At 36.2% G+C, this 20,636-nt stretch overlaps 1 pseudogene; it reads left to right on the plus strand.

The window, feature by feature from the left end:
* Positions 1-7,385: 7,385 nt before the first annotated feature.
* On the plus strand, positions 7,386-20,111 carry LOC129737557 (putative nuclease HARBI1; annotated as a pseudogene).
* The last annotated feature ends 525 nt before the right edge of the window (positions 20,112-20,636 follow it).

A 20,636-nucleotide genomic window follows, 5' to 3' on the forward strand; every position in this document is an offset into this window, starting at 1 on the left:
GGGATGTGAGCAGTTTCAAGTGACAGGGTCAATCATGTTTCATGCAAGGAAATCAAAATCAAAACAAAACCAACATTTTAATGATAATAGTTATTTATTTTGCAACTAAGTATCACTAGCAAAATTTTTATAAATAGTTTGCGTATCATTCATTGTCCCAATTTGGCTGCTTGGGTACACACAAAGTTGGACCTTCATCATGATGACGGAATCGAATTCTGAAAGTCATTCAAATTTTGTATTATTTGGTTTTACTATAAATTTAATTATTATGTTTGAGCTTACCTTACAACCAGCCAAAGATTGGAAGAGACGTTGCTTAATTTTTCACGAATCCGCAGCTCCCACATAGTTTTCGAAGTTTTCCTTCAACTGGCTCCGTGACCATCTGTTGGGAAATATTTTTATTTATATGATTGAGAATAAATTCGTTAAAAAAAAACTTACCGAATCCTCCTCATCCAGTTCAGTTCCCCTTGCAGAGGTAAATTTTCACAAGCGCAAATAAAATTCAAAAATTTACAAAGTTCCAAGACTACCCTTTATGGCTGGACTCAAGCTTTTCGAAATAAAGGGTAATTTTGATCCGATAAAATGACCCGTTATTTGACAGATCGCGAGGGTTCTCAATAACGGGTCATTTTTACGCCTTTAAGGGGTAGCCAAAAGTTAGCGTGTGAATCGATATTTTTAGTCAGTGTGACCAGAAATATATTTGTGCTTTTTCCCAACCAAAATTTTTATTATTTTCGGTCGAAATCTTATTGTTTCCAAAATAAATTTTTCTGCGTGAAGTAATAAAGAAATATCAAAATTTTCCCTTTCAAATGAAAGCGGCGGTTTGTAGCTTCTATCCTAACGATTAATCTTTTTTATTTCAATTTAAAAAATACATTTTAATGATTTTTTATGCATTTTAAAGATTTTTTTTTTCAAGAGAAGGAAAGCCGGTTTTATTTGCTCCGGCTCACAGATCTTTTTTTAAATATTATCTCGACTCGCGTGATGTTTGAAATTCCCTGTGGAAAATTTTTGAAGTAGAAAACATGATCGTTGCACCAAAAAGTAGGATATGATTCATACCAGCCTATCTAATGTCTGATAAATTCGCTTATTCTATTAAGAGCGTTTCCAGAAGATTTATAGAATTCTAAATAGAAAAAAGAATATAACAGAAATAATAATGTGCCATTGAATATTAAGATTGATCAAATATTTTTGTACTACCATTTGGAGTAAATGTAAAATCGCTTCTTTTGTTAAGCGGCCTTACTTCTTATTTTTTGATTATTATCTCATGAGCTTCAAGACACATGCATCAGAAATGAATTGTTCTTTAATTATCATAGCTGGGTTTTTAACGATTTTTGAGTACGTTTAAAAATGCCCTTTAAAAGAAATTCGTGAAACCCTTGGAAAAAAAACTGTTCAATTTTAGTAAAATGGCTAGTTTAGACTGTTTATTGATCATTCACAGCCTAGTACATCATTTTGAAGTGGTTTTTGTGAAATCGGGAATGTTAAGATTGGTTTCGAAAATTGGTTTTCTCTACGGTTGTTCCGAATCTTTTACAGTCTCTAAGTGACTATTACTGTCAAAAATTCTGCAGAAAATTGCACCACCAATAAAGTAGTTTGGAACAGAGAAGGACCAAGGACGTTTAAAAAAAGATCGTTTGAAAAGAGATTCAAATAAAAGTTGAAACAGAGGACAGCTTATCACTGACATCAAGGCTTCTATAATTAAATTTTTCATTTAGTTGATATAAAAAAGTAGGTTTTAATTCTGAATGTATAGATGCATATTTGTTAGAATACATGATCTTTATTAATATTTCCAAATTTAGATATCCTTCACTCGTACACAACATGCTCTGAAGAAGGGAGCGCGTGAAATTTGATGAATGCGGTCATATTACAGTTTAACATATGTTTTTTTTGTATGTCAACAGCCGAGAAAATACAAAAAAAAACCTTAAAAAAATCTTAGTTTTGATCTTTTTTTTTGTAAAAATTTCAGCCCTTGAGAGTTAAAACAAATATCGATTTTTTTTATTAATGTATTCTATGCTTAGCTAACTAAGCATACTTTACTGATTTAAAATAGCCAGAAAATCGATTAGAAATGTTGCTTTTAATCCCAATTCCAACTCTTTCAAAACGGTTTCCTACTCCTGTTGCAAAATTATGACGAATTATGAGGGCCGAACGATTCGATTTCAATCGAATATTGACAAATTTATATAGTTCACATTAGTTTGAAATCATTTTTCTAATTTTATTTCAAAACTTTTCTGTTGAATTTTATGATTTTGATCGTTTTACGCATGAACAGGAAGCGTTAAAACAAAGAAACACGTAGGGGGGGTCACTAAGTTAGTTTTTCAATATGGCGGAGTGCGAAAATAATTTAATTCACTTCGCGATTTCAATATCAAATAGTTTAAGAAATATTATTATTATTATTATTATTTATTTCTGCTTTTTTCCTTAGGGAAAAGCCAGTTGAAGTTAAGTTACATTGAAACCTATTCTTCAATTGGCATAAAAACCCTTCAAATCAGTTTTACAATCATTTTACAATGGTTTTTCAGTTAGGCAGATACAATCCCAGTGAGTTGAACTCTTTTAAGGGATTGCTATTTCTAGTTACATAGCTATCAATTAACACTTTACATTAATCAGGATATTTAAGATTATTTTTTTATGTTTCACTTTAAATGCTGTATGGTTCTGGTGATCTGATGGGGCAGGCGGTTGGCGGTGGAGGGTGGCGACGAGGTGTGGCGGTGGCGGCGAGGTGTGGCGGTGGCTAGGGGAGGCGGAAGAGAAGAGCAAAAGAAATTTTATGTAAGATAGGAGTTTATCTTTCTTTTGAAGTTCAGCTTTAGGTGTTTTTTGAAGTTGTCGATGGTACGACAATTGAGGCACAGTGTGGGCAGGTGGTTGTACAGTTTTGCTCCGATGAACGATAATTTTCGGCGTCCGAATTCGTTGTTTGTTCGCGATAGAATGAAAGTGACGGCTCTTCTTGATGATCTTTCGTTCAATGAGGTCTGCAGAGTTGAGTTGCGGTGCTGACTGGGTTCAGTTACCATTTTTCTCACGTGTACAAGCATCTGGAGCTCGTATAACGCTCTTAAGGGTAGAAAAGAATCAGCTTCGTCAGCGTAAAGAAGGCGTGTTGGATACAGGTATGGTTTGCGTAAAACGGCTTTAATACAGCGATTCTGGATAACTTGAAGTTCACGTAGAGTTGATTTACTGGCAGCTCCCCAACAGGAAACAAGATAGCTCAGTCTTGAGTGTACCATAGCAAAATATATTTTCTTTAGACAAGAAACAGGGACGAAAGCAGAAATTTTCCTGAGCAATCCACAGAACGTACTAAGCTTCTTTTTTAAAGATGTTATATGGGCAGACCAAGACATCGTGGAATCTAGAACCAATCCAAGGAATGGATATTCCTTAACTTCATCAATGATTTGGCCTTCAACTTGTAATGGATCGTGGGCTGGCGATGCATATCTTGGTGATCGAATGAACATATGTTTCGTTTTGGAGAGATTCAGGGAGAGAAGGTTGGAGGCGAAATATTGTTTTAGCAGCAAAATATCGTGCTCCATATTTACACGTATTACATTACAATTCCCACAGCGGTAGAAGAGTGAGGTATCGTCTGCAAATAAGCGAAGCTTCCCGTGGAGGTGCAATTTAGCCAGATCATTGATGAACAATAGGAAAAGTATAGGCCCTAGGTTGCTACCTTGGGGCACTCCTGTAGAAATATGCCCAAGGGAACTACACGCACCGTCAACAGTTGTATATTGCATTCGGTTGGATAAATAACTTGATATTAAATCATTGGCGGTTCCTCTTATACCCAGGTACTCTAATTTTTGCACAAGTATACCATGATCAATGGAATCGAACGCTTTTTTCAAGTCGATGAAGAGTGCGCCTACAAGTTCCTTTTTGTCCAAAGAGTCATATATATCCTGAACCAACTCAATAGATGCCGTTTGAGTACTGGAACCTTGCCGGAATCCGTATTGGCAAGAATAGATTAGGTCGTATCTTTTTGTGAACGCATCGATCCGATAAACTATCAATTTTTCGAGTATTTTATCTAGAACAGATAAACAGGAAATCGGCCTGTAGTTGTTTACATCCGTGGGACTGCCTGATTTAAAAACCGGAACAACACGAGCAGTCTTCAGACAGGGCGGGTAAACTCCAGTACATATAATTTCATTGAAGATATCACAAATGAACGGCGCAAAAAATTGGTACTCTTGCTTGATAAAAGCTGCTGAAATGTTGTCAGGACCTGTTGCTTTTTTGCTGCTTAGATCTTTGATCAGCAAAATTAATTCAGTATACGTGGCTGGCTGCAGAAAAATGCTACGTTGATTTGAAGTGATCGTACCGAATTTACGAAAATCTCGATCACTATTTATAGAAGCAGTTAGATCAGGACCAACGTTACAAAAGAAGTTGTTGAATATTTCGCAAATTTGAGGAGCATCGGTGTGAGTAATTCCATCAACTATAAGTTTTGAAGGTTTTTCGTGGCGTTGATTACGGCCCAGTACTTTGTTTATATTCAACCAAGTTTTGCGTGGGGGACAATCCAGAAGTAGTTTTTCATAATATTCGCGCTTACATTGTGTTTTTTTCTGTTGCAGTTTTTTTGAAACATGATCAAGAAGCTCAGAAATCGTTTGGTCATTTGGAAATCTTTTATGTCTCTTTAGAGTTTTTTCCTTTAGTTGAACCAACCACCAAAGATCAAAAGTCATCCAGGGACACGAATCTTTCAATTTGGCTGTCACTTTTTTTTGTTTAGTGCATTCGGCTATCAATGAATTGTACGTGTTGATAACATGTAACAGTTTTGAGTTAGCATCTACATTAGTAGGGAAATTGTTCATCGAATTCCGGAAAAGATTGCTTAGTTTACTGTGATCTATTATTTTTTTAACTAGTATCGTAGAGTTCCTTTTACAATACAGTCTGAGTACAGATGATATTATGCAATGATCACTAAGGTCGGTGTCTATCGTTTCATTTTGAACAGTGTTAGCAAGTCGTGTAGAACAGATAACATGATCTAAATTATTCTCGCTGGCGGGTCGTGTGGTGTAGGTGTTTGTAACTAAAGCATTGTATGACGATAGCAGACGCAAGTATTCGGAGACAACATTGTTGGTAGGCATGTTCACTGGAATATTCATATCACCAAAGATTGCGAAATCATCTTCGGTTTTAAGTCCAGATAAGATCGATTCTAATTCTGACAAAAATCTTCTGGCTTCAAATGACGGCGGTCGATAAATTGCATGAAAATTCAATGGTTTCGCGTTCGTCCGTAGCTGCCAATGTATGTGATGAAAACCGTCCAAAATTCGATTTTGAACAACAAATGCATCAAGATCATCGTGAATGAAAACTGCAAGACCACCATGAGATTCATTTCGACATGAAAAATAACTTCGATAACCATCAATGTTGTACAGGCACGTTCTGTCAGCTCTGATCCACGTTTCTGATAGAATTACGACATCAATTCTCCGCGCATACCTTTTAAGCAAATCTTTAACACAGTCGAATTTGGGAAGATCATTCATGCCTCTTATGTTTAATTGAAGGAATTGCAGACCCATTTCAGTATCAATATTTATTTTATTATTAATCCAATCTTGAGTACAGTGATGTTGAAAGTTTTTTGTGAGAGTGTTGAAAATAAATTTACAATCAAATTATTCGAAATAAGAAACGAAAAAACACCATCTTCTTAACGCTTCGCTGCTGGAAATCCATGGGGAGTTGATGGTGAACCTGAAGAGCCACTCGAGATGTCCAGTTGCCTTTTGTTAGAAGGACGGTCCAGCTTCGAGAGATCATGTTGGCATCGCACGACTTCAATTTTTGCTCCATCAGTTTTTTTCGCAAGAATGACACCATTTCTGCCAGGCCAGATGTATTTGAAATCGGCTTCGGCTTGCTTTTCACGGGCTGTCTTGAGTAGGTTGATTCCATACGATGTAAGGTCGTCGCGTAGGATGATTTTTCTGGCGATCGTCGATTCAAAGCCTATAGCTGACAACAATAATTGGCCGTGTGCTTTTTTCCTCTCAAATAGTTCCTCTTTCAACTTTTCGCTAGCAAAAACAACTTTGATGGGAATGGTTTTGTTTTTTCCTTTGTCGGCGTCCTTAGTAACCAGGCGCTTACAATCCAAAATAGCATTAGGTGGAAGAGCATAACCAACAGCCCTAGCAATCAGTTCAACTATTTGGTGAAGATTCTCGCTCGCTAGTTTTGAAAGAGACAAATTTGTGATAGAAAAAAAATTCACAAGCTTAAGTTTATCATGTGAAGTAACGAATTTATGTGGAAAGTGATTTTTCGGCTCTAAAACATGAATTCATGAATTAAGACAAATCAAAGGGATACGACAGAGGTGGGTACACTTACCCTAGCTAGAATCTCTATCATCCAATTACATTTTTGTTCTTCTTGCCTAACTGTTTCTGTCTGCAATTGTCACTCGTCGTAGGCCAATCGTGCTCGTTCGTTGCAAAGTGATCTCGAATTCGTAGAAAGGAACCGTTTGAGGGAAAACATGATATGGTGGATCCCACTAACTTGATGCGGTCTCGATTAGATGATGCTGTCAGTTTTCCGCAAATGCCGGCCGGTCAACTTTTCTGATGGTGCTGTCGCGAAAAGAATTCCAGGGTGCCCGCACCGATATTGAAATTTACCGAAATTTTCTTTAGAAAGTTGATTCTTGAAATATCCAAATATTAACGAGTATCTTGGAATTAAGCTCAAATAAAGTTGTTAATATATCGATCGTAAAAAAAATGAATCAATTAACGTCTAGAATTGTATCTAAATTATTACTGTCATTTTGTTAAATGTTCAAAAATAGACAAAAAAATCCATTTTTGTTCGCATAGTCCACCCAATTGTATTAAAATACTCCAGTATGTCGTATGCTCGTGATCACTTTGAAGTTTCCAGGGTAGAGAAAGTTGTGAGAGTATTGTTCAAATATTTTTTAGTCTTTGAATTACATAGGAAAGGCTGCTATCAACTGTCACAGTGAAGCGGTGAAAGAAAATTAAATTATTTAGTTAAGTAAAAGCTTTTTTTTTAATAAATCGGTAATGTTATTACATTTGTTTATTTGATGTTTAGACAGATTTATGTTATTCATTTTTCTTCAATTCAATATCCTTTAATACGTTAATTTCAGAGCAACCCACCTGCGCGACATTGTCCCTCCTTAACTGCTTCGGTAAAAAAATTTTGAGGACTCTAGTGTGGGTATGCGGACATAGGGCACATTCCAGTAGTCGAAGGTACTAACCACCATGCGCTATAAGCGACCCACAAGTGAGCACCGGATGCACTCTGGGTCTAGAGCCAGAGAAGCTTTCGGCCGCCATTTGCCCCTAGAAGTAGGCACCAAAGGAACGATCGGTCGAGTGGCGGGCAAACAAACAACATGCAGCAGCAGCAGCAGCAACAGTAGTGACAGAGAGGCACCTTCAAACGTCCTGTCGGCATGCAAATGAAGCGTGCTAAAACCGGAAATGGGCAGTCATGACTTTAGTTGGACGACGGCTGCTAGCTGGCTGCCGTTAGTTGGACTCAACTTAACTCCTGCATGCAAACTCACTCGAAAGCATTTCTTTTTTTTCCTCCTTTTGCCGCTCAAGGGTGGAATGTTCCTACAAAGCTTACGACCAAAGGACGGAGTACTCTATGGTCAACTTCCTCTTAGGTATGTACATAGGTGCTTGCCTAGTACAAAGTTCGGTGGAGTGTGGATAAGCTAGTAGTAGGGCCCATGGTTTATTCATGGGGAAACACACGTGGGCAGATAAGTGTCCACCTCCTTCGAGGTAGAAAAAAAACGGGGAAAACCAAAGCTTCAAGTGTTTTTGCACACCGACCGTTTACCTTTTGTTTATCCAACAGAAATGCAAGCGGACGGGGCATGTGTTGATGAAATTATCGTTTTGCGACTTTCGCAAGCTTTGGAGTAAAGCGCCAGCCTTCAGATTGGTATCATTTGACACCTTGAATACAAATTAGTGCAATTAATTACGATCGGTCGTCACCTTCAGCAAGTCGGCGCAAATTTTCCACGAACAAAATTAAGTGCGACTTTGTATGGGTTCCAAGATTTGATGCAGATTTTATGATACCAGTTTGATGGAACACCTAGTTTCAACAGTTTTTTATGCTTAGTTGTTTGTAGATCATAAATCTATCTATTATATATAAAACTAGCAGACCCGGTAAACTTCGTCTTACCATTTTAAACTTGGCGTCTATTTCATTTTTTTTTCGCTGTTTGACTTAAAAAAAGCATCAAATCTTGAGTTGTTAATCGTCTCGCTTTCTTGAACATGTCCTAGTTTTTAAACGTATCAATCTTTTCCGTTTGCTAGAATTGGCCTGCTCAATTATATCGGAATCAAATCTAGGAATTTTATCTCAATTCTACGGGTCTTTTAACTGATTATTCAAAAAATATCTCCAATCAATTTTACATACATCTTACATGAATCCTTTTAATTTACATTTCTTTGATTCGGATGCTTTGAATATTGCCGAATGATATCAGGTATCAGCTTCCCGTTGCAAATTCAATTTTTTCAGCACTCAACGTTACCATCAAACTTGGTAAATCTCATGCTAAAAAAAATCCACTCTTTATAACTTGTTCCATAAATAACATATGTTGATTATCTATGTTTCATTTATTGTATACAATTTAGTTGATTGACTCCGCTTTGCTCGAGTTCACTTTAAGGTTTAAATCGAAATCAAAAATTTCTCATTTATTGGAATTTATTGCATATGAAACTTTATGGAAGAAGAATTTTGAATATCAGGACAATTTTTGGAGTGTTTGCTCAATATTCTGCCTAGCGCAGCACTTTTAGCTCCCGAGTAGCTTTTGATGGTATATTTTTTAGAACTGAAGAAATAAAAACATTAGAGATGATTTTTTTCAAACCATTTTCAAGCAGCTTCACTTTCCTCACATTTGGAAGCAGTGGTTATTTATATCCATATTTTCATCAAAATCATGTCCAAAAAAAAGGTTCGCCCATTTTTTTTTAGCAAAAAATGCTAATTAAATCAAGAAGTCTTGATTTATTGGGTTAATATTCAAAGAAATTTTATTTGGTTTTGAAAGGAGAAAAAATATGATTAAATTTTTTGTTATTCAACCGAATTAAAGCATTTTTATCTTCTTTTTCATCCTTTAATACATACCTGCCAATATAAACCATTGTTGTCTGATTTAAAATTTTCCTAAACAGTGTTAAAGGTGATTTGCTATTCTGTTTAAGATTATGTGATATTTTCAAGATTCAATAAGATTAAATTGGAACGCAGGTTTTAAAAAATTTAATACATAAAAAAAACTAATCTTTCAAGGCCACGATGATTTCATGAGTTCATTCTTTTTTTCTGGAAATTTTCATGTAAATTTACCTCGACATTTAAAAATTTTAAATATCCGTTCAGATTTAACACTCGGGATACCCTATCTGACTATTTTAGAGAAAAATTGGAATATGTTTCATGACTTAAAGGCGCATTGCCACTTGTTTCACCGTGCGAAATGACAGGAGTTAATTTTATTTTCAACACTTTTAGATCATAACAAAAACTTATAAAAAAACAAATTCAGCTTCTGCTATCAAAATAATTATGCTTCTGGAATATCAATCACAAAAAAAATGTCAACAAAAAATCGGATCTAAAGTCTCACCTACGTAATCAAAATATGTTAAACACACATTTATGTAAAGTACGTACTTGAATTCTGTGTAAACAAATAGGGAACCTGTAAACAGTTTTTTGGTGAACGATTTAAAAAAAAAGTTAAGTTTATTTAGTCAGATTGTTTATTTGGGCCCAACCATTTATAAACTTAGAAATCATGTATACATTTTTTGTAAATGTTGAACGTTCTCACTTCATTGCATTCGGCCTTCAAATGAACATCAATCTTATATAATCCATTTTAAAGGACAGGCTCTTGTTCAATTCATGTGTCTGTTCATTTGCAACGGATTTTGTGGTTGTTTTATAAATTTAATGGCGCATGATACAACTTCTGTGAAGCACATTTGTACATGTTTGAAAAATATTTCTAGCGTTTTGGATTATAAACCAAGTCTTTCCACTTTTCTTTTTCCAAATGTCCACAAAGAGTCATACCATTATTTCATACGTATCAGTACTAAATTCATATTATTTAGACAACAATTCTTTCTTGAAATAACACGAATTGAAGTTTTAATTTTTTCAAATAGTTTGAATGGTTTTGATTTGATCGGCAAAATATTAATCTGGGTCACATATGGGCGTCATTCATTACTACATATGTGCTGTACAAATGATCTAGGAATCAAGAAGAAAAAACACATCTAGGCTTCATGTGGTCACCACATGCATCGAAATTATGCTTGGTTGAGAAAGCGCGCCCAAAATTTCTCACTAAACAGTATGCTATGCCATAGTTACTAACCTCCTACGACGTTTGCTTGCGACGCCTTGACCATAGAGACGAAAAACAAACCGCCCGCCCGGCGCCCAAAGTAAAGAAAATCTCGAAAAAATTGAAGGCCATGACTTTAATTTGATTCATTTTATTACAAATTTAATGATTACGGACAATTGATGCGACTTTTTGTTGTTTTTATTCGATATAAACCGATTCGCATGGCTACAGAATATTCTAAAAATAATTTCATTCGAATCGTTTCGGTCCTTTCGGAGGAGTAGTACTACAAACACCGTTACAAGAGAATTTTATATAATAGATTCTCTTGTAACGGTGTTTGTAGTACTACTCCTCCGAAATGATCCAACCGATTCAAATGAAATTATTTTTAGAATATTCTGTGGGCATGCGAATCGGTTTATATCGAACAAAAACAACAAAAAGTTGCATCAATTGTCCGTAATCATTAAATTTGTAATAAATTGAATCAAATTAAAGTCATGGCCTTCAATTTTATCGAGATTTTCTTTCTTTTCGGCGCCGGGCGGTTTGTTTTTCGTCTCCATGGTCGAGGCGTCGCGAGCAAGCGTCGTAGGAGGTTAGTAACTATGGCATAGCATACTGTTTAGAGAGAATATTTGGGCGCGCATTTCTCAACCAAGTATAATTTCAATGCATGTGGTGGCCATATGAAGCCTAGATGTGTTTTTTCTTCTTGATTCCTAGATCATTTGTACAGCACACAGTAAAGAATGACGCTTACATTTGATCCAGATTGATATTTTGCCGATCAAATCAAAACCATTTAAACGATATGAAAAAATTAAAACTTTAATTCGTGTTATTTAAAGAAGGAATTGTTGTCTGAATAATATGAATTTAGTACTGATGCGTATGTAATATGGTATGACTCTTTGCGGACATTTGAAAAAAGAAAAATGGAAAGATTTGGTTTATAATCCAATATGCTAGAAATATTTTTCGAACATGTACAAATGTGCTTCACAGAAGTTGTATCAAGCGCCTTTAATTTTATAGAACAACCACAAAATCCGTTGCAAATGAACAGACACATGAAGTGTTTTTAAGTTTTCCTTAGGAGTGACAGCTTGTATAATCTATATTTTGAAATTTAATCACTGCAATTGTTCGATTCAAAATGGATCACCAAAAACGGCAATGTTTCAATTATTGAACTTCAGTCTTGCAGAACCTTTAAACGGGGCATCATGCAACAACATGGTTAGATTCAACATTTGTTCATATACCACAACACTTAGGGGCTGTTCACTAATTACGTAAGCACAAAGGGTGGGTGGGGGGGTTTCACATTTCCTTACGATCTCTTACTAGGGGGTAGGGGGGGTTTCCAAAAATCTTACGTAAGAAATGTTACATTAAAAATTTATCACAGCCACAGCCATAGGAAACTATATTACTCATGTTTTTTTACTCACTACCTATTTGTTGATTAATTTTGCTTTATGTTATTTACCTTTGAATTTATTAAAAAAGTGCTGATTCCATGAAACTTATAGAGAACCAATTCAAACCAACATGCCATCAAAAATACTAAATGACACTATTAAAAAACGATTTATCAAAAAAATCTTAAAACTTGATCGCTTACCGCCGAATGAGTCTGAGCTTTTAGGTTATTTGACATCGTGATTGTCGTTAAATATTTTTGCCCCAATTCTAGTAATATAGAATGATATTTTTTTTAAGATGTTTATGATTTTCAGGCAAAGTACATAACAATTTTTTATGGTACCTCGTGCTAACCTGATCTCTCGAAATTTAGATTTTATATTGTTTATTCGATTGTGGAAATTTATTGAAAATTATTGTTACCTCAAACATGCTACGTCTTGAATAATGTTTTCTTCGATTGTTTATGACATTTCATCTGTTGTTTAGTATAGATTGTGCTTTTCAAATACAGTTTTTTGATTTCAGTTAAAAAGTGCTTTGCTGTGAAGCATGTATGTCACATTTTTAATATTTTCAAACTACTCTTGAAAAAACGTATCAATTTCTCAAATAATAAAAAACGTAAGATCTTACTAGGGGGGGAGGGGGGTTTTTAAAAAATCTTACTTTGTCTTACCAGGGGGGGAGGGAGGGTTGAAAATTTCCAAAATCGTGCTTACGTTATTAGTGAACAGCCCCTTACTCAATTTTTATTTTGATATATTTTGAAACTCAGTTTTCATTTGATGATAAAAAAATGATGATGACAAAGTTTATCACATCGTGAGATAGTCTTAATGTGTCACTTACAATCTTTATATTGCTTTAATTATTCTATATCAACACTGTTGGTGTAAAAATGCAATAATCAAATTTTTATAAATAAATATTTTTATAATTCAGTTACCAGTCTGGGCTAAAATGTATCAAAATGAAAATCAAAGATTCACCTTTTAAATCTCGTTTTCATATGCTGGAATATGATTGTTTTGCATCACGTGTTTTTAATTTTAAAATTTCTTGCTTCCAAACATAAACTTTTATGTTTTCAGCTAGTAGAATTTTTTGTAGTATTTTTTACCCCTCAATAGACGCAGTATCTGTCGTAACTGGTGGTTCCGGTTATCCCGCTACTCCACATTCTTTCTCGGTTATCTCGCCGGAGCCTCCACATTCTTTTCAATTTCTCTTGATGTTTTTGCCTTCAAGAGACACACTACATCCGTTCTTCACTTCAATATCGTTCAAACTGATTTTCATAACCTCATTTGTCAAGACTTGCACCTATTTGTCACTCCTTCTCTTTTTCTCTCGTATTTTTCATCATACTCTCTTTTCGCTATCAGAAATTTCCGTCTTTTTCTCTCATAGCTACCGTAATCCGGGGTAATATTGATCACTTTTTTCAATATTTTTCGATTATTTTTTCTGTTAAGGGAAATGTGGCATGTTTCATATTTTTAAAACCAGTACTGGACTCCTATGAACGTAAAACATGGTTGCAGAAACTTGTACGACTATTTTAAATTTGATTTAAAAATCGATTTCGTCTTTGTTCAGAATTTGGTGCTTTGGGGTAATATTGATCAGTCTCCATTTTGATGGTTTTAACGAAATTTCTTGATCATAAAGGATACAAAACACCTTCATAATTGTTTACAAACTCTAATTTATAAATTTTACTTTGCTTTTTAACGTTTTCTTCTAAAAACATTTATAATCGAAAAAAGAACAATGATGCTGCATACATTAAGGGGCAAAAATTATAACAATTGCTAAATAGTTTCAGCTTCAAAATATAAATGAAATTTTACCTTCACACATTCCTCTTGGCCCTCCCATTATTTCCATTTTCATTTTTTCTTCAAAGTTAACCATTTGATAGGGTTCCTATGCATTTGTGCAATACTCTATGAAAATGTCCTTATTTTTTAAGTATCACAAATTTATCGTTAAATGACTATAAAAGTAGCACTCTAACTGCACGTATACAAAGAAAAAAAGTTGTTCTATCACATTCAACAATCCGTTTGCTTCTAAATGCTTTTTGGTGTCATCAGAAGAACTGTTTGTTTGCGAACCCTGGAAATCTATATATATAAAAATGAATTTCTGTCTGTCTGTCTGTCTGTCTGTCTGTTCCCTATAGACTCGGAAACTACTGAACCGATTTGCGTGAAACTTGGCAGATGGGTGTATTGAAGGCCGGGGAAGGTTCCTATAATAGTTTGGGACCCCTCCCTCTTCGTGGAAGGGGGGAGGGGGTCATATAAATAAAAGTGATAAGTCTTCATAACTCGAGAACTGATCATGCAAATGGAACCAAATTTGGCATGGGAGTGTATTTTGATACGAGGAATGTTTCAATGATGGTTTGGTACCCCTCCCTCTTTCCACTGGTAAGATACGAAGGAGGGAGGGGCCCAACCTTATAATTTTCAACATAACTGGAAAACTAATCAAGCTAATGGAACCAAATTTGGCATGGGAGGGTAGCGTAATACGAGAAATGGTTCTATGATTATTTCAGACCCCTTCTTCCATCCAGTGGAGATACAGGAAAGGGGGGGGGGGGGGTTACCTCTTTGTCACTGTATAACTTAAAAACTTTTCGAGCAAATGGCACCAAATTTGGCTTGGAAAGGTATTTGGGTACGATAAATAATTCTATGAATATTTGGTGCCCCTCCCTCCTTCCAGTGAGAAGATAGAAAGTGGGGAGGGGGGTGCTTTCCTATTTTCAGCATTATTGGGCAAATAATCAAGCAAATGGAATCATATTTGGCGTGGGAAGGTATTTGATTACGAAAAATTTTTCTATGATATTTTGAGAACCCTCCGTTCTTTAAGTAGGAAAATCTTAAGGGAGGAGAGTAGGAAAATCTTAAGGGAGGAGAGTGCTCCCATACAATTTCTTACATCTTGGGAACTTACCCAGCAGATGGAACGAAATTTGGCTTGGGAGAGTATTTAGGCTCAAGGTATATTTCTGTGAATATTTGGTACTACTGCCTTCTTCCATAGGGGTGGTAGGAAGGAGATGGAGGCTAACTTGAGAACTAATAGAGCTTATGGAAACAATTTTGGAATGGGAAAGCATTTGGATACGTAAAATGGTATTGGAGATACAGTTCGGGAAGACGGGAGCTCACATTCGATTGTTTTTCACAAACCAAGAACTTACACAAACACACACCAAATATGACATGGAAACAATCATACAATCGATTGAATGGAACAGAATTTGGCAAGGGAGTGTGTTTAAATACACGAAATGTTCGACCTTGATCCCCTCCTTCCAGGTAGAAGATAGATAGGAAGTGGGACTCCGATACAAATTTTATAGTATAACTCGACAACTAATGAAGCGAACGAACAACTCATGAAGGTAGTGTCATGAGAGGGTACGTTCTGATGTTACAAGACCCCCCTTTCCTTCCATTAAAGATAAAGGAATGGGGGAGGGGGTCACTCTCATAATTTGTATTTTGATTCGAGAACGAAGAGGTCAAAAAGGTGTCCCGTGACTGGACAATGAAGATTCCATATATGAAAAATATGTTGGCATAAGTTATAAACTTTTGAAGCAAAGAAACCCAGAGTCATAAAAAAGATTCGAACACGGATTTAAAAAAAAAAAGATTGCAATTTTATTTTGAAAAACATTTGAATGATTCTGAAATTGTATTAAAATTGTTTTGCAATAAAAGAAAATTTAAATAACAAGTTAACACAAATTTCAATAATTTTTGGGGGTGTAGCAAAGCACACCGGGTCAGCTAGTAATATATATTTTAAGATTTTGTAATTACATTTTTTAAAACAGAAAAAAATTTCAAATACAAATCAAATTTATCATATTTGATATCCAATTTATAGGCTTTCAAACGTAGAAAACAGTTTTCAAAAATTCAAATAATAGACTGAGTTATTGATGATTATGTGGAAAAATTAATTGATGGTCAAATTTACCCCGGTGATCAATGTTACCTCGTTTTACGGTACTCATTTTTTTTATCACTGCACTCAGAGGAAATCTTATTATAAATTTCATAAGATACATCTTATGAACCGCTTTTTTGTGTCCAAACTTATATTTCATAAGAGTCTTATGAAATTCTTTCAATATTCATACGAAGTTCTTATGAAAAAAAAGAAGTGTTTCTAGACATAAAGGGAGCTTTTGATGCAGTCTCAATAGAGGTGTTGTCAGACAAGTTGCACTCCCGGGGTCTGCCTCCTCTATTGAACAACATCTTATACAGCTTGCTTTGTGAGAAACATCTGAACTTTGCTCACGGAGATATTACAGTTAGAAGAATCTCTTACATGGGCCTTCCACAAGGTTCATGTTTGAGTCCACTTTTGTACAATTTTTACGTAAATGACATTGACAGTTGTCTCTCTGAAGGCTGCACTCTAAGACAACTTGCAGATGACGGCATGGTGTCTTTCACAGGATCTTCTGAGTCTCATCTGTACAGACCTTTACAAGATACTTTAGACAGATTGTCTACCTGGGCTTTGGGGCTGGGGATTGAGTTTTCCCCTCAGAAAACGGAAATGGTTATTTTCTCTAAGAAACGTAGACCTGCTCAACCTAAGCTTCAACTTCTAGGCAGAACGGTCACTCAATCGAGGTGTTTTAAGTATCTTGGGGTTTGGTTTGATTCCAAGTGTACCTGGAGGGCCCATATTGAGTATCTGAAAGGAAAATGCCAACAAAGATTCAATTTTCTCCGATCAATCACTGGCACCTGGTGGGGAGCCCATCCAGAAGATCTTTTAAAATTGTATCGAGCAACCATTCTCTCAGTGATGGAATATGGTAGCTTCTGTTTCCAGTCAGCTGCCAAATCTCACCTCATAAAACTCGAGCGTATCCAATACCGTTGTCTCCGCATCGCTCTGGGCTGTATGCCCTCAACGCATAACATGAGTCTCGAAGTTTTGGCAGGAATACTCCCTCTTAAAGATCGATTCAATTTACTATCACTCCGGCTCCTCATCAGGTGTGAGGTCATGAACCCATTGGTGATTGTGAATTTCGAAAGGTTACTTGAGCAAAATCATCAAACTAGATTTATGTCTACATACCATGTCCTCATGTCAATGCAGATAAACCCTTCTTCGTATTCTCCAACTCGTGTTTGTAGCCTAGACTACGATCATTCTTCTGTCCAGATTGATTTGTCTATGCAGCAGGAAATTCGTGGAATCCCGGTCTCGCATCGTCCTCTTCTGATTCCAAGAATTTTCGAAGCTAAATATAGACACGTCGCTGATGCTGATGCTGATAAAATGTACTTTACCGATGGATCACTTATAGAGGAAACAACAGGATTTGGAGTGTTCAACGAAGTCACAGTCTCCAGTCACCATGCTCTGTATATGTAGCGGAGTTAGCAGCTATTCACTGCGCTTTGGACAGTGTCGCCTCACGGACAGTTGGACACTACTACATTGTAACGGATAGTCTGAGCTTTGTTGAAGCAATCCATTCAATAAAACCAGGAAAGCACTCACCGTACTTCCTCGAGAAGATACGGAATAATTTGAGTGCTTTAGCTAAACGCCGCTTTTCCATCACCTTTGTTTGGGTTCCCTCTCATTGCTCGATATTGGGCAATGAGAAGGCAGACGCTCTAGCAAAGGTGGGGGCGATGGAAGGCGACACGTATCCACGTGAAATCGTCTTCAACGAATTTTACTTTTTGGTTCGAGAGAACTCTCTTGTCAACTGGCAGCGCAAATGGGACGAGGATGAGTTGGGTCGGTGGCTCCACTCGATTATCCCAAAGGTAAGCCTTAAACCTTGGTTCAAAAGATTGGACCTGAGTCGGGATTTTATTAAAACATTTTTTCGCCTCATGTCCATTGTTCCTTAGACGCGTTACTCTTTCGTGTGAATCTCGCTGGAAGCAATTTATGTGGTTGTGGCCAAGGTTACCATGACATCGAGCATATTGTTTGGTCTTGTGAGGACCATCTTACCGCCAGAGCGAATTTGATAGCTTCCCTTCGGGCCCGAGGTAAACTACCTTACGTTCCTGTGAGGGATGTGCTGGCTGCGGTAGACCTACACTCAGAGGAAATCTTATTATAAATTTCATAAGATACATCTTATGAACCACTTTTTTGCGTCCAAGCTCATTTTTCATAAGAGTCTTATGAAATTCTTTCAATTTTCATACGATGTTCTTATGAAAAATAGAAGAAACGGCATTGTGAAAAAATGATGAACACATTCATTCATAGCATCAGTTTTTTTCATCATCTAACAGTACGAAGCAATCGCCAGTTCATAGTTATTATAGTTTTCCTTCAATGTTAATTGTTTTCGTTATCTCCGGAATGGTAAGTTCGATTTGATGTTTTTGGTGTGAACGTTGAATATATTAGTAAACTAAAATACATTATTTGTTTACTTTTCAGCAAGCTGATCGGCAAAAAACGAAAGGTCGAAGATTAAGATGCGGCAAAAAAAACTTTGATGGAGCCGTCTGTTGATGCGCTGCTGATGGTGACCATGAAGGATTTAATTTTAAACAAATTTGGCAAACAATAAAGTGAACGTTTTCAACATGAAATATCGAGAATTTTCCTTATTAGAAAGTGATTTACTGTTTCCATAAGAATCTCTTATGAAAAGCAACAACCTCTCATTGAAGAAGGCGTTCATCTTCAGAATTCATTCGCGTCATAAGACAATCTTATGAATTTCATTAATTTTTCTTATGGCGCCACTTCATAAGAGAATCTTATGGCATACATAATAGTATTTTTCTGAGTGTAGTTGAGTCATATGTACGACAGTAACCTCATATTCACTTTTTTATCTAAATAATTCCAGGTACATTTATAGGTTGTACTGCGGTGATTCGACCATGAGCTTCGTAGTTTGGCAATACGATGACATTGAAGAAGACCTACCTACGGTTCGTCTGGAATGCCGATTAATAAGAGATCGTGCTAATCCTCTACAAATGCCTGACCACATGTACGTAAATAGTTTTCTGAGGATGAGAAACACGTTGCAAATGATACTGTTTTTGATAGGTTTACTCGGTATTTTAGAGTTTCAAAGGCTCTATTCCACCATTTGCTCAAGTTTGTCGAGGCGAGCCTTGGATATGCTGTGGGCTCGGCATCCGTAACTCCTGTCATTAAATTGTCAGCTACCCTTAGATTCCTGGCCGAAGGGAGTTATCAGAAAGGTGCTGGCAATGACGTTTTCGTAGGTAAGGCACAGTCAACCTTCTCGAAAATGTTCTCCCGAGTACTGGATGTGCTCGAATCAGGAATCTGCCGGAATGCTATACAATTCCCTAGGGAGGACAGGGAGAAAAATGCGATAAAATTGGGATTTAAAAAAACGGATTTCCAGGGGGTATCGGCTGCGTGGATGGGACGCACGTCAAAATCATAAAGCCATCATCGGATATACAGCATCTTTATTACAATAGAAAAGGCTATCATAGTCTTAATGTGATGATTGTAGGTATACGTATATATATTTTTTCTGTAATAACCTTTTTCATATTCAGGTATGTGATCATGAGCTGATCATCCGGTACGTAGATACAAATAATCCTGGAACAAACCATGACTCCTTCATATGGGATGCCAATCCGTTGGATGACCAATTGAAAAGCGCTCTTCAACGAGGTTGTCGTAACACTTGGCTTTTGGGTAGGACAATGACTTTTTTATAATAAATTCTAATTAATCTAATAAATCATTTTATAACTTTCCAGGTGATGCTGGTTACCCATTAAAGCCGTACCTCATAACTCCGTTCCGCGTACCTAGCAGTTTCAACGTTTCCAGGTTCAATGAAGTCCACTCAAAAACTAGGTTGATAGTAGAGCGATCCATTGGGCAGCTTAAAAATGTTGTTCGCTGTCTCTTGGGAGTAAGGCAACTCCATTACAAACCGTCAAAAGCGACACAAATAGTCAACGTTTGCTGTGCGCTACACAATCTACGGATAAAGTACAATGTGATTCAAGACATTGACCAAACATCACAAGAACCAGAAAACGAAGAAGAATTCATTGATTCCAGTAATGATTTTGAGCTTGTGATATAGCTCAGTTGGCAAGTCTGTTGTCTTCTGAGCCGATGTCCGCGAGTTCGAGCCCAAGAGCAAACATCGAACACAGTTGTACCGGATAAGTTTTTCAATAACGATCCGCCAACTGCACCATTGATAAAGTCGCGAATGCCACAAAGATAGAAACGAATATAATCGAAACAAAAAAAAAGTAACGATTCGACTGCTGAAGGTGTAAGAGAAAAGATCATGAATTCAATGTTCTCACTTAGTAATTGATAGATAAGTGAATGGTTCCACCATTTGTTTAGTTCATTTGCGACTTTAAAACTATTGAATGAATTGCAATAAATGAAATGAATACCGAAACCTTTAGTTAAAAACAAATTTATTATTAAGAATCAATTGTCCAGAGATAAACGTCATCATTTGACCTACTCTTGCATAGATTTTTGTTTAAAAAAACAGTTTTTCTTTCTTGTACCTCAACATTTCCATCTTGAACTCCAGATTTTCTTTTTTATTTTGTTCGGTACGAAGTAGATGTTCTTGTTTTTTTTA

The sequence above is a fragment of the Uranotaenia lowii genome, chromosome 1, assembly GCF_029784155.1.
Source record: "Uranotaenia lowii strain MFRU-FL chromosome 1, ASM2978415v1, whole genome shotgun sequence".
NCBI classification, from domain to species: Eukaryota; Metazoa; Arthropoda; class Insecta; order Diptera; family Culicidae; genus Uranotaenia; species Uranotaenia lowii.